At 48.6% G+C, this 15227-nt stretch overlaps 2 long non-coding RNA genes across 2 annotated transcripts in view; one reads left to right on the forward strand and one right to left on the reverse strand.

Annotated features, from left to right (window-relative positions):
• Positions 1-3130, reverse strand: LOC139064484 (uncharacterized). Its single transcript, XR_011517496.1, has 2 exons — positions 2991-3130; positions 1-203 (listed from the first exon to the last, which is right to left on the reverse strand). It is a non-coding gene; the product is annotated as an uncharacterized lncRNA (long non-coding RNA).
• A 2816-nt stretch (positions 3131-5946) lies between these two features.
• The window catches only part of LOC139064482 (uncharacterized), a 47460-nt gene continuing 38179 nt past the window's right edge, over positions 5947-15227 (forward strand). Inside the window, exons 1-2 of the long non-coding RNA XR_011517494.1 lie at positions 5947-6032; positions 11572-11647. This is a non-coding gene — a long non-coding RNA (uncharacterized lncRNA). The remainder of the gene's footprint in view (positions 6033-11571; positions 11648-15227) is intronic.

Consider the following 15227-nt stretch of genomic DNA (forward strand, 5'->3'; position numbering starts at 1 on the left):
TAACAGTTTATCTCTTTTTATTCCACAATCCACATTGGTAGCAGTTGTCATAAATTATTTCAGAAATTGAGAACTGCTCTGGAAGCTCTTCATCTGCCTCTGGTGCTCCCCTGCTTCCTGACTCCGTACCGGAGGCCGGTGACCCGCCGGTCTTCAACCCGGAAGTGTCTGTGGATCTTCCACTAGAGCTGTCACGGATTCGTCTGTGGGAGCAATAAAAATGATGGAAAAAATAAATGCATTAACGCTTCTGATTGCATTACACTGTATATGCATGGAGTGACTGGGAAATGCATTTGTAAACCGCTTGAAATATTTCAAATATTTTTGGTGACAGCCTTGTTTGTTTTGATTTTGTTAATAAAGTAAAAAATAAAAACGTTGGCATGATGAGGCCGATGATGCAATAAGTGCTGCAATTACTGAGGTCACTACAGCCTGTGGCAGCTGCAGGTACTGTGGCAGCAGTGGCAGGTGCCACTAAAAGTCGTGGCACCACCACTTCCGGGTGGTGCCACGACTTTTAGAGGCAGGGGGCGTGGCTAGTGCCACTAAAAGCCGTGGCACCACCCGGAAGTGTCTTGGCAGCAGTGGCATGGGCTGTGGCAGCAGTGACAGCGGCCATGGCAGCAGTGGCAGGTGCCACTAAAAGCCGTGGCACCACCCGGAAGTGTCTTGGCAGCAGTGGCATGGGCCGTGGCAGCTGTGGCAGCAGTGACAGCGGCCATGGCAGCAGTGGCAGGTGCCACTAAAAGCCGTGGCACCACCCGGAAGAGTCAGAGCTGCCAACGCAAGTGCCACTCGCGCTGCCGCTGCCACAAATTGCGCTCGGTCCAGCTGCGTAATTTCTCCGAGTTTTGCGGTTGCGGGCGGGAGTAGATATGCACACTACGGGTGCGGGCGGGAGTAGATATGCACACTACGGGTGCGGGCGGGAGTAGATATGCACACTACGGGTGCGGGCGGGAGTTTAATGCAGGGGCGGCATTAGGCCTGGCTACTTGGGCTGAAGCCCCGGATCTAAATCGCAGAAGTAACATGCAGTACCAAAGTCCAACAGAGAGGGAGCAGCTGGCAGTAGTTTGTATACAGCCTGCCTGAGCCTCCACCACTGAAGAAGAAGCCCTTCAGCAGCCGGCTTCTTCTGCACTCTCTGCCTGAAACGCATGAGTGAAGATGGACATAAGGACGTTTTTTAGACCAAAAGTACGGCGACAGAACCCCAGCTTTGATGAGACTGGTGTTGACTCAGGTTTGTGAGTCTTATTTGAAAATATTTGTTGTGCTGCTGGTTTGCCTAAAGCTAGCTTACTATCAGGTAAATTTGTTGGAGAAAGAAAGGGAATATTTACTATCATCTCACACTAAACACTAACAGGAACAATACTCTGACCTGAAAATGCTTAATATGTAGCTTCAGATTAAAAATTATGTGGTACAAGACAAATATGATGTTGACCAGTGCGTGTCACGTGTGTGTGTGTGTGTGTGTGTGTGTGTGAGCGTGTGTGTGTGCGTGTGTTAAGCCCCGGATGTTCTTCAGTCCTTAATCCGCCCCTGGTTTAACGCTGCAGTTGCAGGCGTTAATGGTCAGAAATTCAGCGGGAGCGGGCAGGAGCGGGATGAAGAAAACAGTCCCGCGCAGGGCTCTACTATGTTGCGTTTGTGTTTCGTTTTTTTAATGAATTCGATTAAAAATAAAGGCGCCCGGCCCGAGGGCCGTCGGGCCGGGCCGGCCCGAGGGCCTAGGGCTTCAGTGCAGGGCTCTACCTCTGCCTACATTGGACTTCTGAATCAGAACCTATGCTCACTGTGTTCTCCCTCCTCCAGACGCTGAGCTGTCGTAGGAGTTCCAACCACAGACTTATCTGTGCATCCTAAGTCCCTCCTTTATAAATAAATCATTTTACCATCCGTTTTTGGTCTGTGTTGCATTCTGCATGTCGTGGGTTAGGTACCTTCCTCCAAACATGACACTTACTTGAGTAATAAACCCTATATCAGGAAAATATTGTCCTCGGTTTGTGTCCTTCCAGTGAGCTTTGCAGATGTGGGAAAATGTCATCAGGCAGTAATCATTGTTAAATTCATAATTATTCTCGGAGAGAGACCAACTCTTATCTGCCCCTGGGAGCCCCGTAATGCATAGTGTTGGGGTTATTAGGAGCGAACAATTAGTAAGCTTCAACTTACTTTTGGATTCTTCAATAAATTCTGTAAATATGTAAATATTTACTGATTTATTAATTAATTAAGATATTCTTAGATATACGGGGCACCATTCCCCTTTAACCGGGGAAAAATTGAATCCAAAACTCTTATCAGTCTTTCTTGAAGTTCGTAGAATCCTTGGAGCAGAGACTTCTCTTCGACACAACAAAGCTACTGGAGACGAAAATCTGAATTTTATAACGTTTAATTAACAATTTGTCAAATGAATAAACAGTGGCATAAATGAATAATAACCATGTGATAAAATAAAAGGATGTATATTCAAAATAATGTTCAAGGTGTTTGTGTGGTGTGTGTGAGTGAGTGTGTGTGTGTGTGTGTGAGATGAATGGGTCTTTGTTTCCCCAGAGTAGGTGGGGGGGAGTGAGCTGTGAGTGTGTGTGGGGCTCTTCCCCTCCCCTCGCATTCAACAGGAGACCTGGATGTGTAAAGTTTTCTACTTTCCCGAACACTTAGTGGCTTAGAATCACAGTAAAACTTAATTCAAACACTTCAAAAGTTAACAAACAACAAAAGGGTCACTTGTAAATTATTTAATCTAAAAGGAGTCGGCAGCCTGGCCAGAGCTGACGACTAAAGATATTAGCGATGATCAATAAGCAGTTTATTCTTTCAAAATGACCCGAAGGACGAATTGGGAGCGAAAGAGGAAAACACGAAGCTACTTTTTAAGCAATAGCGCGGTTTTATTGCTTATTCTGGACTATAGAGGAAACGGGAGAAGAAAAGGAGAGAGAAAAAATGAGTTTTCTGATCACCAGAAGAGCAGCAAGGCGTCCCCGCTGTTATGATTTGACGGTTCTCCGTTTTTCTCCGCAGTTTTCAGCGTCATCCGTCGGTTTGATGCTTTCTCCGTTGTTTGGCTCCACGTGTGTTTCTCCACGAGCTGGACACAAAGAGGACGAAGTTTCTTTTGTGCTGAGTTTGACAACTTACAGCGTCTCTGAGAGCTGAATGGAGCTCCGCTCGTTCCCAGTCAGGTCCCGATGGAGTTAAGAGTGGTTTCCAGCGGTTGCGTGGCTCAACTTGGCACTTAGAGCTTCCGCGTGCTCAAGTTGTCAGAGCGTTCGACAAGCGTGTCCTTACCGCCAGGTATCCTGGGCAAAAGAACGAGGTTTCTTTGTCTCTGCTGAAGATTTATGGTCTTAGTTCGCGGGAAAAGCTCCACGGCTTCCCGCACATGCGCAGAACGTGTTTCTGGTACTAGGCGGTGACATCATCCCAATTCTTCCGTGTGCAAAGCATCATGGGAAATGAAGTTTCTTGGCGCTGATGTGATTATTTGCTTTTCAGAGCAATTTAAGCACAGTCATTTTGGAGAAAATCACTGCATAGTAATTTCCTCATGAGGTCAGACCCTCAACAATAGCGTCATTTCAACATGGGGGTGTCTGCGACACGGTTTATATGCAGGTAGCGGCGCTGCGGCTGCTTTATATAGCGACTCGTTGCTTTCTCCCTCAACCCAAATCCTCGGATCACGCATTTTAGCTAAAACGCTAACGTTAGCTTGCCTTGCGTTGACTGTAGAGTTGTGGGTGATGGTCACGCAGATGTGTCATGAGATTTGAAGCGTTGCTGCCTTTCACAGACACTTTTTCTGCACGTGCTCCAAACAGGATAGCCGTCTTCTATCAACTGTCCCTCGGCATTCTTCAAATATCAAAAAAAATGCCCGTACTTCCCACTTTGTCTTCTTTGAGGGATAATAAATGTCCTGAGCGCTGCTGTCTCCTCCTTTGGTCATTATTTCAGCTTTAGCCTCAAGAAAGTTTTGGTCGTAAACAAAGCGCACATGTGCCGCCGGCAACTTCAGCAGATGATACGGTGGCTGGTAAGGGTCACCGCGCCTACACCGCAGCCACGGTAACCCACCAAGATAATATATATATTTTAAAACAAGACGGTTATTATTTTTGTCAACTTTTTTACCGGGGTTTACCGCTACACCGGTTACCGTGACAACCCTAATCAGAACCCAAATCTACATTTCATCAAGACTGATCTTTTGCTTTCTGATAATTTGCTGCTCATGTTTACACACACACACACACACACACACACACACACACACACACACACACACACACACACACACACACACACACACACCTACCTGCAGTATCTATCACTTACAGTTCAAGCACTTTGTTTAAATTTCAAACACTTGAAACCTTGAAAACATGAAGAATAAAGATACCGTATTCATCAACATGAATTGGAATATATTGCTGTAAACAGTAGCAGTTTTAGACCTGGACAATGGGGGCGGCAAAATGGGTATTAGGTATTGAAAAATCCTTTTTATTTTCGGTAGTGCTGTGTGTCTTTTGGAGAACATATGTTACAGCGGCGACGGCTACTTGCTTTTTTGCTCTTGCCTTCTTTATGCCTTGGGGTATAAATGCATCACATATTGTAATAAGTTGGTCAAGTAAATCACGCATAAGGAAGTGTGATCGCCCAGGGCACCAAACGAGCTAGGACTGCCCCTGGTTGTAGATCTTAGCTCATGTATTGTTTTCTTTTGACATTTATATACTTTTAACATCTTAATACTTACAATTATTTTACAGTGTCTGTTTCGTACCTTGCTTCTAACCTTTTTTTCCGTTGGTTTGGCATGGACCTTGTTCATTTCGTTCAGAATTGCCATCAGCACCATGAGCGTTTTTAGCCTATGTTGGGGAGTGCTGAAGCACCCCTAAATCATCTCCCAGCACCCCTAAAATGTGAGAATTTAAAATGTTTTTTTTTACTAAATGTTTTAATCACACTTGTAAAATGTAAAAAGCATACAGTGCTTGGTTGAAACGTCTTATTTCAGTAGCAAAAATGCAGCAAAGCTCTCCCTCCTCAAAAGTAGTTTGATCCTGTTCACCTTTGCCAGAGTCCAGCTCCGAGCCTCCGTAGGCCAGCAGCCTCCATAGCTGAGTGGCTGCTGTAGTAAAGGGAGACCAGAATTACCCGCAAATTGAAACTCTGTCCCACGTTGCTGAAGGGTTTCCGTTTCATGTTTAAATCTTAAATTAAACTGTTTGTGAAGAGAAAGCAGTGGCTGTTAATCCAGCAAGGACGCGGGATTTTATGCAGGAGCGCGCTCCGCGCATGAACCACACCAACAAAAGGAAAGACAGAGCGTGCGGAGGTAAGACTGTCATGACCCTGCCATGCCCTGACCTGCATGCACCATCATTCATCTCATCAGCCTTCATTCATCACACCTGGTCCCCTCATCAAGTGCTGTAAGCAAACTCCAGGGGCAGCATGTTGATATGTGACATTACCAGGGGGGCTGCCAGAGATTTTGGGCCCCATGAAAAAATATCAAGTTGGGCCCCCTGGGGGCTTGTCCATAGCTGGAGCTGGGGTTCCACCCTCCCAGATTTCAAAGGGAGAAAAAAAATATAATATATATACTTCATATTAGTGTTTCAGTTTTGCTTAATTATGTAGGTCTACATGCATTCTTACTTATTTACATATCATTTTCACCAGCTGTCTCTCATTAAACAGTGAATTTCCTTCAACAGAATTAGCAATATCACTGCTGGAAAAAGCAGGAAATGCTGAAAGGTGTTAATCTCCTTTTCCCTATTACTCCCTTAAAATGTGTTTATTCTAAAATGTTATTTGATGATCAAATTCAAATTTGGATATCTAATTAAATGTCCATGTTGTGTCAAAGCTTTACATAACTACATTTTCAGCTGTCTTCTGTCACGGCGTGCTGGTGAGTGGAGCGGATGTAAGGATCCAAACGCTGGGAAGCAATCAGGCAGAAAGACAACCTGGGACAGGTAAAGTCTTTTAATGATAAACACGCGCAGGACATGGGAACAACGAACCAACCAGAGACACAGAACTGGAGGGGTTTAAATACAAGCGGGGTGGGAGCTTGGGTGATTGGAAAACGAGAGGCAGGTGGGAGCAATTAACAGAGACGCAGGTTGAACACAATGGGGAGACAGGACAGGGTGTGACATCTTTCCTCTTGAAATCAAGTATTTCTGTATGACTGACAAAAATTAAGGATTCACTGCTCACAAGATGACTTCTTTATTAAGTCTCCATGCCTTCATCACAGACACAAAATGAATAAGCACACAGTTCAAGCCGAAGTCAGTTAGGGTTACATAAAATTTTAAAGTTGGATAACTTTGCATGAATTTGTTTATAAGTCTCTAGAAACCCCATTTTTCTCAACAACAAAAAAACAGCTAAAAATATATTCAGCCTGATTGTACACAGCAAGATTTATTATTTACAGTGATATAATTAATAATGCTCCTGAGAGACATACTTAGTGACGGACTAAATAACAATGCTTCAACCTGCCAGTGTTGCCAACTGTTTTTGACTGAAAGTAGCTGAAGTTCCCCCCAAAAGTCACTAGATGTCGCCAGATGATGTCACGTGCTAATTTACATATTGATGACATCATCACGCCACATTAGCGTTCGTTTTCCCCATAGCATCTAATATATATATATAGGACTAAAAGGGAGGAAAATAAAAACTATGTTATATGTTAAAGTTATTAATTAGTATGATTAAAATGGGCCCAAATTGCTTTGAAATGTACAATAAATTCCAAAACTACCAATAAAGGGGCATTAAGACAGATATGGTGTGGTGATCCAAACAGTTCTGTTGTAGGATATAACTCAGACCTCCTGCTCTCCTCATTCTCACAGACATTTTCCTAAAAAGCTGTTTTTTACACCTCATAGGTTCTCAACTTCTCTGTTGTGCATTCTCTCCATCGTGATAATAACGGTGCACCGAGCAAAAGGGAGCGGGTGTCTCATAGTATAACCATCCCTGTGTCACTGAAGGAAATTCAGATGAGCCACAGAGCTGCGTGTGTAAACGGGACGGTAGTTGAAACTCCCGATGACTTCATTTGCCAAATGCAGGAAAAGCCAAAGTGTCTGACGGCTGCAGAACCAGAGATGGCCCCCGCGCCGTCTCTAGTAGAAGCGTGAGCCTGCAGTAATATGAAAGCAGCAGACGTAAATCGGCGGTCTCCAGCTCTGCAGCTGTACTCTGTCTTCAGCGAATCAGACCGGCCGAAAACGGTTTATGATTGGTCAGTCCTCGTGCACATGTGCAGAGTATCGTTCTCTTTCCTTACTCCCGGAAGAACGGTTCAGAGTGCAAATGGTTTCTTTGTTGCTAATCTGTGGGGAATATCTACATGAAAGTTCTACAGAAAGTAGCAACGGGTCCTGAGAAATGTCGCTAACTTTGTCGCTAGGCGCTTTTTGGAAAAAAAGTCGTTGAGGGGGGTCAAAAAGTTGTTAGGAACAGTGACAAAGTCGCTGAGTTGGCAACACTGCAACCTGCCCAGCATCCAAAACAATCTATACATTTTTACTGATTTTTATATATAATTATCATTATGTGGAAAAACAATGTGTTTATCACCAAAAATAGCCTTTTTATATTCCTTTGTAATATAACTGATAGAGAAGAGAGCCTTAAGTGATTCCCAGAGAACCCCTTAAATGAGGCTGCTAGCTAACATGCAACATTGCTCACCTTCTTGAGGTTCATTGGGTTGTGAGGGGACACCTGCTGACATATCATCAGCTGCTGATTCTGGTAGGGACTAGGACAACAACCCATTTACCATAATTAGATGAAACACAGTTCTATTTCATCTAGTCTTAGCCCTTAAGCTAGCTGCTATTGGAAGGATGATCTCAGTATCAGCCAATCATAAAGAGCTTAAATGTATGCCCACCAATGGTGGGCACCCCTTGTGGGTATATAAGTGGAGCAACTCCACTGTTCGCCTCCGTTATCTCTTCAAGCCAAGCTTAAGAGCTTTCTTTAAAGAGCAAATTATCTAGAAACAACATTCAACTCACCAGTCATGTCCAGCAACGCAAGGACCTGCCCGGCCTGCCAGACGGGCTCCATCTCCAGTGGCGACCTGCACATCAAATGTGAGGTCTGTCTCGGGGCTCATCACGTTGGCCTGGCCTTGACCCCCCAGGCCTCGTGCCCATTTTGTGCTGCTCTGCCCGTGGCTGAAAAGATCGCTGCCCTTCTCGAGGGCCGTCATGTCGAAGTTCACACAGACAACCAGGTGGCGGCAGCCTACATAAATCGCCATGGGGGAGTTCAATCGGTAGCCACAGATTTACTGTGTTGGGCACATGTCCACCTGCTGTCCATCAAAGCCACCTACATTCCTGGGTTCCTGAATGTGGCAGCAGACATCCTGTCGAGAGGGGGACCCCGCGACTCCGACTGGCGTCTGCATCCCGCACTGATATCACAGATCTGGATCAAGTTCGGGGAACCCTCTGTGGATCTGTTCGCAGCTCGCGAAAACGCTCAGTGTCGCCTGTGGTTTTCCCTGAGTCCCCGGGACCACCCCCCGCTTGGAGCGGACACCTTCTCACGCCAGCCCTGGCCTCAGACGCTCCTGTATGCGTTTCCGCCGGTCCCACTGATTCCCCGTCTCCTGGACCGAGTTCGGTCTGAACAGCTCTCGGTAATTCTGGTAGCTCCCAGACGCTTGTCCGCGTCATGGTTTCCGGACCTGCAAGCGCTAGTGTCCGACTCCCCGTGGAGGCTCCCGTGGAGGGGGGACGCCCTTCTCCAGGCGGATGGGATAATCAAACATCCTTCAGAAATAGGCCAATGGCTGTGGGTCTGGCCGCTGAGCGGTCACGCTTAGAGGCTTCTGGGCTGCCGCATGATGTGGTCGCCACGATTCGGAGTGCGCAGGCGCCTTCTACCGTCGCATCCTATGCTGCTAAATGGGCAGCTTTCCAAAAATGGTGCACAGAGCGGAATGTTAAAGCGCTCTCCTGCCAGCTGGCGGATGTCCTATCATTTCTGCAGATACTGGTGGACAGGGGCCTCGCATTCAGCACTATTAAAACATATGCTGCAGCTATCTCATCCTGTCACCAAGGTTTTGGAGATAGATCTGTTTTCAATCATCCCCTGACAAAACGTTTTCTAAAAGAAGAAGAAGAAGAAAATATAATTTCTATAGCGCCTCTCAAGATAAAAATCATGAGGCGTTTCACAAAAACAAAGAATATAAAAATTGTAAAAATAGAAAAAAGCATTTTGAAAATGTTTAAAAATATATTTAAAATGAGCAATAAGCAATTGCGATTTAAAAGAAAAAATGTTAAGGAAGAGAGAGAGTGAATAGGAAAGAGGGAAATCAGTGGATCCTGAGGAAGGTGGAAAAGGTGGGGAGAGTCGAATAAAGAGAGAGTGGTGAAGAAGGTCATACAAAAGCCAGCTTGAACAAGTGAGTCTTCAGCTGCTTTTTGAAGGAGACCACTGAGTCCACTGATCTCAGGCTCAGGGGGAGAGAGGTCCAGAGTCTGGGAGCCACAGCAGCAAATGATCTGTCACCTTTGGTCTTTAGCCTGGTGCGCTGCACAACCAGTAGGCTTTGATCACTGGACCTCAGGGACCTGCTGGGGGTGTAGGGACTAAGAAGATCACCAATGTAAGATGGTGCTTGTCCATGTAAGGCCCTATAGACCAGAACCAGGATCTTGAAATGAACCCTGAAGTTCACTGGCAGCCAGTGAAGCTGGAGGAGAAGCGGGGTGATGTGGGTGTGTTAGGAGGACTTGGTCAGAAGCCGAGCACAGGCGTTCTGAACCACCTGTAGACGGTTCAGGGAGGTTCTGCTCAGACACGTGAAAAGAGAGTTACAGTAGTCTAAGCGTGAGGAGATGAAGGTGCAGAGAACAGTCTCAAGTTCAGAGCGAGACAGAATGGGACTCAGCTTAGCAATGTTCCTGAGATGGAAGAAGGAAGAGCCAACAAGAGAACTGACATGAGAATCCAGGGTGAGAGCTGGGTCAAAGGTCACGCCAGGATTCCTGACGGAAGGTTTGGTGTGAGAAGCAAGCTAACCAAGAGAGTCTCTAAAAGGTGTCAGAAGGTACAGACTTGTGTCCCGCCCGCTATTTCCAATGTGGGACCTAACGGTGGTTCTGCGCGGCTTATCTGAAGCCTCATTTGAACCCTTGGACCAGGCCTCACTCAAGTTTCTGTCACTCAAAACTGCCTTGCTGCTGGCGCTGGCATCAGTCAAGAGAGTGAACGACCTAACTGCCCTCTCAGTGGCTCCCGCATGCCTCAGGATCCGGGAAGATGGCGGGTCTGCTGTTTTCTGCCCCAACCCAGCCTTTGTGCCCAAAAACATTAATACTTCCTTCAAATCCAGGTCAATTTCATTGGCTGGACTTTTTCCTCCTCCCCATAATTCTGATGAGGAGGCGGCTTCCCATCTTCTCTGCCCGGTGCACGCGCTCACACGATATGTGTCACGCACTTCAGGGATTTGCCGCTCACAAAGCCTGTTTGTGCACTACAGAGACTCTTCCCTTGGACAAGCGCTGTCGACCCAGCATCTTTCACACTGGCTGTGTGACGCCATTTCACTCGCTTACACATCATCAGGGCGGGATCCTCCTGAGACACTCCGGGCTCACTCAGCCAGAGGGATTTCCTCTTCTATGGCGCTCCACAGTGGTGTGTCGATGGAAGACATTTTTCAGGCTGCTTCATGGGCTTCCCCATGTCCCTTTACTCGTTATTATTTATGAGATGTGTCTTCAGGTTCCATCAATCGTTCAGTGCTTGGACCTCAGGCAGGCTGAGTGAAAGCATTATGGCACCACATCAGCCCTACTTGAATGAATTTCATCCTCTTGTGGATGATGATTTTAGTGGGGGCCCCACTCTTATCTCTGGCTGCCTCAGCCTTTTAAGCCCTCGGCTGAGGCTGAGCGGCCCTCTCTAAAATGAGACATGTTGGGTGTGTCCATTTGGTTGACCTAACCAGTGTGGCGTAAACCCATCCAGCTGCGCATTATTCCAATAGCAGTTAGCTTAAGGGCTAAGACTATACGACATAGAACGTTGGTTACGTATTGTAACCCCAGATTCTATGAGTCTAATCGCAGCCCTTAAGCAAATGGCCCCACTGGTTCTGTTAGGACCAAGAGCCATTGGAGGCAAACAGTGGAGTCGCTCTACTTATATACCCACAAGGGGTGCCCACCATTGGTGGGCGTACATTTAAGCTCTTCATGATTGGCTGATGCTGAGATCATCCTTCCAATAGCAGCTAGCTTAAGGGTTGCGACTAGACTCATAAAATCTGGGGTTACAATACGTAACCAACATTCCTCTCACTATGGATATCAAAGCCAACAAACAGGTTGAATTTAACCACTCACTAACTAAACCCACTTTTCTTTGAGAAAAACTGTGTGACATACTGACGCCCTCTCTTCTGCCTGTCCTCTTTCTCCTTTCTTTCTTTCCTTTTCCGTGACCCAGACATATTTTTACTGCAGCCTCTGCTGTCTGACTGCTGCGTGAAGCTGGCCTCGCCTGCTACGCGACCCTCGGCCAGGTGAACTGTACCATTTTATGCCGTTGGGGGGGGGGGGGGGGGGTCAAATTAATTAGTCAAAATAAAGTAGGGACCTCTGAACAAATTTACATTTCATAAAGACTAAAAGATTGTTTGTTTAATGTCTTAAATGAGCAAAAATACTGCAAAGTAAAGTACTTGTGATTTTTAAATTGTATTTATTTTTTATTCAACTTTGAAACTTTTTTTGGCCCCTGATGTCAGACTGGTCGGCTGGATACGGGAGTTGAGCTTGTGGAGAGCATTGTCTCACAGACGCGGAAGTGATAGCGTCCGTGAAATGCCGGCTCTCGGTTTAATCTAAGAATCTCAGAGCGTTCGAGCGTCAATGAAGTGATGCGGAAATGCTGGGTTTTCCCGAAGTAAGTAAGAACACTTACTGTGAGCTGAGAGTTCGTACGATGGATCGGTTGCTTGGAAACTCTGATCATAGATCCGAAGAAACGATGACTGTGGTGAGCTGGGGAGGCGACTTCCGTATATAGTCACAGTTCGTGACGTAGGTGCGACGTGGAGGGAATCCCCGCGAGGGGCATGCTGGGAGTTGTAGTCCATGGTGGAGGCCGGCTAGCTGGGAGAGGCTGGTTTGGGGACTTGGGTTCTGACAGGACCCCCCCCACCCCCCACCCACCCCGTCGAGGGACTGCTCCTGAAGTCCCAGGGTGGCCCCGGCGGTTCTAGAAGTCAGAGATCAGGTCAGGGTCCAGGATGGAGTGGGCCGGTTCCCAGGAGCGTTCCTCTGGGCCCTAGTCCGCCCAGTCCACGAGGTACTGACATCCCTGACCCCTGCGACGGGCGTCCAGGATGCATCGGATGGTGTAGATGGGCTCACCGTCGAGGAAGCGGGCAGGCGGAGGCGCCGGAGCCAGAAGCAGGGAGGATTCCACATGGGGCTTGAGTCGGGAGATGTGGAAGGTGGGATGAATGCGGAGAGTCGCCGATAACCGCAGCCGGTACGAGACTGGGTTGATGACCTTCTGTATTGTGTAAGGCCTGAGGAACCAGGGAGCAAGCTTTTTGGACCCTGCACGGAAGCGGAGGTCCGCAGTGGACACCCAGACCTTATCCCCAGGGACATAAGAGGGACAAGGACAAGACGGCGGAGATGTTGGCGAGCGTAATGGCCATTGGCTCGGGTGATGGAAGCTCGTGCTTTGATCCAGGCATTCTTGCAGCACCTCACTAGGGATTGTGCGGCAGGTACAGCAACTTTGGGCTGCTGGTGGGCGAAGACCGGGGGTTGGTAGCCATAGCAGACCTCGAAAGGGGACAAATGAGTCGTTGAAGAGGTGTGAAGGTTGTGGGACAGCTCTGCCCAGAGGAGGTATTTAGGCCATTGCGAGGGTTGGGCCGAGACAAAGCACCGGAGGTACCGACCCAGCTGTTGGTTAGCCCGCTCCGTCTGACCATTGGTCTGCGGGTGATAGCCTGAGGATAGGCTGACTGATGCTCCCATTAGGTGGCAAAAGGCTTTCCAGAATTGGGCCGTAAACTGGGGACCCCGGCCGGAGACCACATCAACAGGGAAGCCGTGCAGGCGCACCACGTTCTCCAGGAATATTTCCGCCGTGCGTCGGGCCAAAGGGAAACCCGGAAGGGCGATGAAGTGGACCGCCTTAGAAAACCAGTCAGTGACTGTGAGGACCGTGTTGAGGTTGTTGACCGGGGGGAGTCCTGTCACGAAATCCAGACCCACGTGGGACCACGGACGGCAGGGCACTGGAAGAGGTCTGAGGACACCAACAGGGGCCTGGCTGGGTGCTTTGGAGCAGGCGCAGATGTCACAGGCGGTAGTGTATTCCTTAACATCTCTTGCCATGCAAGGCCACCAGAGTGCTCGCTGGAGGAACCTCAGAGTTCGAGAGAACCCCGCGTGGCCAGACAGGCGTGAGGAGTGGGTCCAGGAGAGCGCCTCACTGCGACATGATGTAGGCGCATAGAGACGAACCGCGGGGGTCTCTGGAGGTGCGGGGTCGTTCCGGAGGGCGTTCTGGATAGCCTCCTCCAACGGCCACCTTAGGTGGGCCAGGAAACGGTGCTCTGGGAGAATTGGTGCAGGCTCGGACGTGGGCGTGGAGTGTGTGAACTGGCGGGAGAGGGCATCAGCCTTCTGGTTCTTAGTTCCAGGGCGGTAGGAAAGATGGAACCCATAGGGCTTGAAGAAGAGGGCCCAGCGGACCTGGCGAGGATTGAGCTGCTTGGCGGATCGGATGTGAGTCAGGTTCTGGTGGTCCGTCCGGATAGTGAAAGGCTGGATGGTGCCTAGAAGCCACTGTCTCCACTCCTCCAGCGCCCATTTTATGGCCAGCAGTTCCCGATCACCCATGCCATACTTCTGCTGGGTGGCGGAAAACTTCCTAGAGAAGTAGGCGCAGGGATGGAGTCTGTCGTCGGGCCCACCTTGGGACAGGGTGGCACCGGCACCGAAGTCCGAGGCATCGACTTCGACCACGAAGGGCTCCGTAGTCTCTGGATGGTGGAGGATAGGGGCCGACGTGAACTGGGTGACCAGGTGGCGGAAGGCCCGAATGGCGTCTGGTGTCAGACGGAATGGTTGGCTGGGAGGGCTTGGTCAGGTGAGGAAGGTGAGCGGTGCCACAATGGTGCTGAAGTTCTTAATAAAACGGCGATAAAAATTGCAGAAGCCCAGAAAACTCTGTAGCTGTTTTAGGCTCGTAGGAAGGGGCCAGTCAGCGACCGCCTGGACCTTGTGAGGGTCCATGGTTATGCCCTGATCCGAGATTGTGAAGCCCAGGAATGAGATGGTCCGCTGGTGGAAAGAGCATTTCTCGGGCTTGCAGTATAGGTTGTTGCTCAGGAGCCGGGTCAGGACGGCACGAACATGGTGAAGGTGTTCGGCCTCGGACTTGGAGTGAATCGAGATGTCATCCAGGTAGGCAAACACCCACCGCCCCAGCATGTCGCGGAGGACATCGTTAATGAGGCGTTGGAATACGGCGGGGCTATTGCACAACCCGAAGGGCATGACCTGGTACTCCCAATGACTGATGAGGTTGATGAATGTGGTCTTCCACTCATCCCCAGCTTTGATGCGGACCAGATTGTAGGCGCTCTGGAGGTCCAATTTTGTGAACATCCGCGCCTAGGAGATGGAGTCCAGAGCAGTCGTGAGGAGTGGCAGGGCATGGCGGTCCCTGATAGTGATTTTGTTTAGACCCCGGTAGTCTATACAGGGACGAAGGTCACCTTCCTTTTTCTTCACAAAGAAGAAGCCTGCAGCACCCGGGGAAGATGAGTGAAACCCTGCTGGAGGGCCTGGTTGATATACTCCTCCATAGCTCTGGTTTCGGAGGGAGAGAGAGAGAAAAGGCACCCACGGGGAGGACTGGTACCTTGTTGTAGCCTGATCTCCATGTCATATGGGCAGTGAGGCGGCAGCAGGGCCGGATTTAGGAGGTTGTGGGCCCATGGGCTTCAGTCAATTTAGGTGGCCCCCTTTTTCAAAATTGTTGCATAGACGCACGCCCGCGCGCACACACACGCGCACACACACACACACACACACACATATAATTTTACTATATTATTTTAAGGACTA

The sequence above is a fragment of the Nothobranchius furzeri genome, unplaced genomic scaffold (assembly GCF_043380555.1).
Source record: "Nothobranchius furzeri strain GRZ-AD unplaced genomic scaffold, NfurGRZ-RIMD1 Scf031, whole genome shotgun sequence".
In the NCBI taxonomy this organism is placed as follows: Eukaryota; Metazoa; Chordata; class Actinopteri; order Cyprinodontiformes; family Nothobranchiidae; genus Nothobranchius; species Nothobranchius furzeri.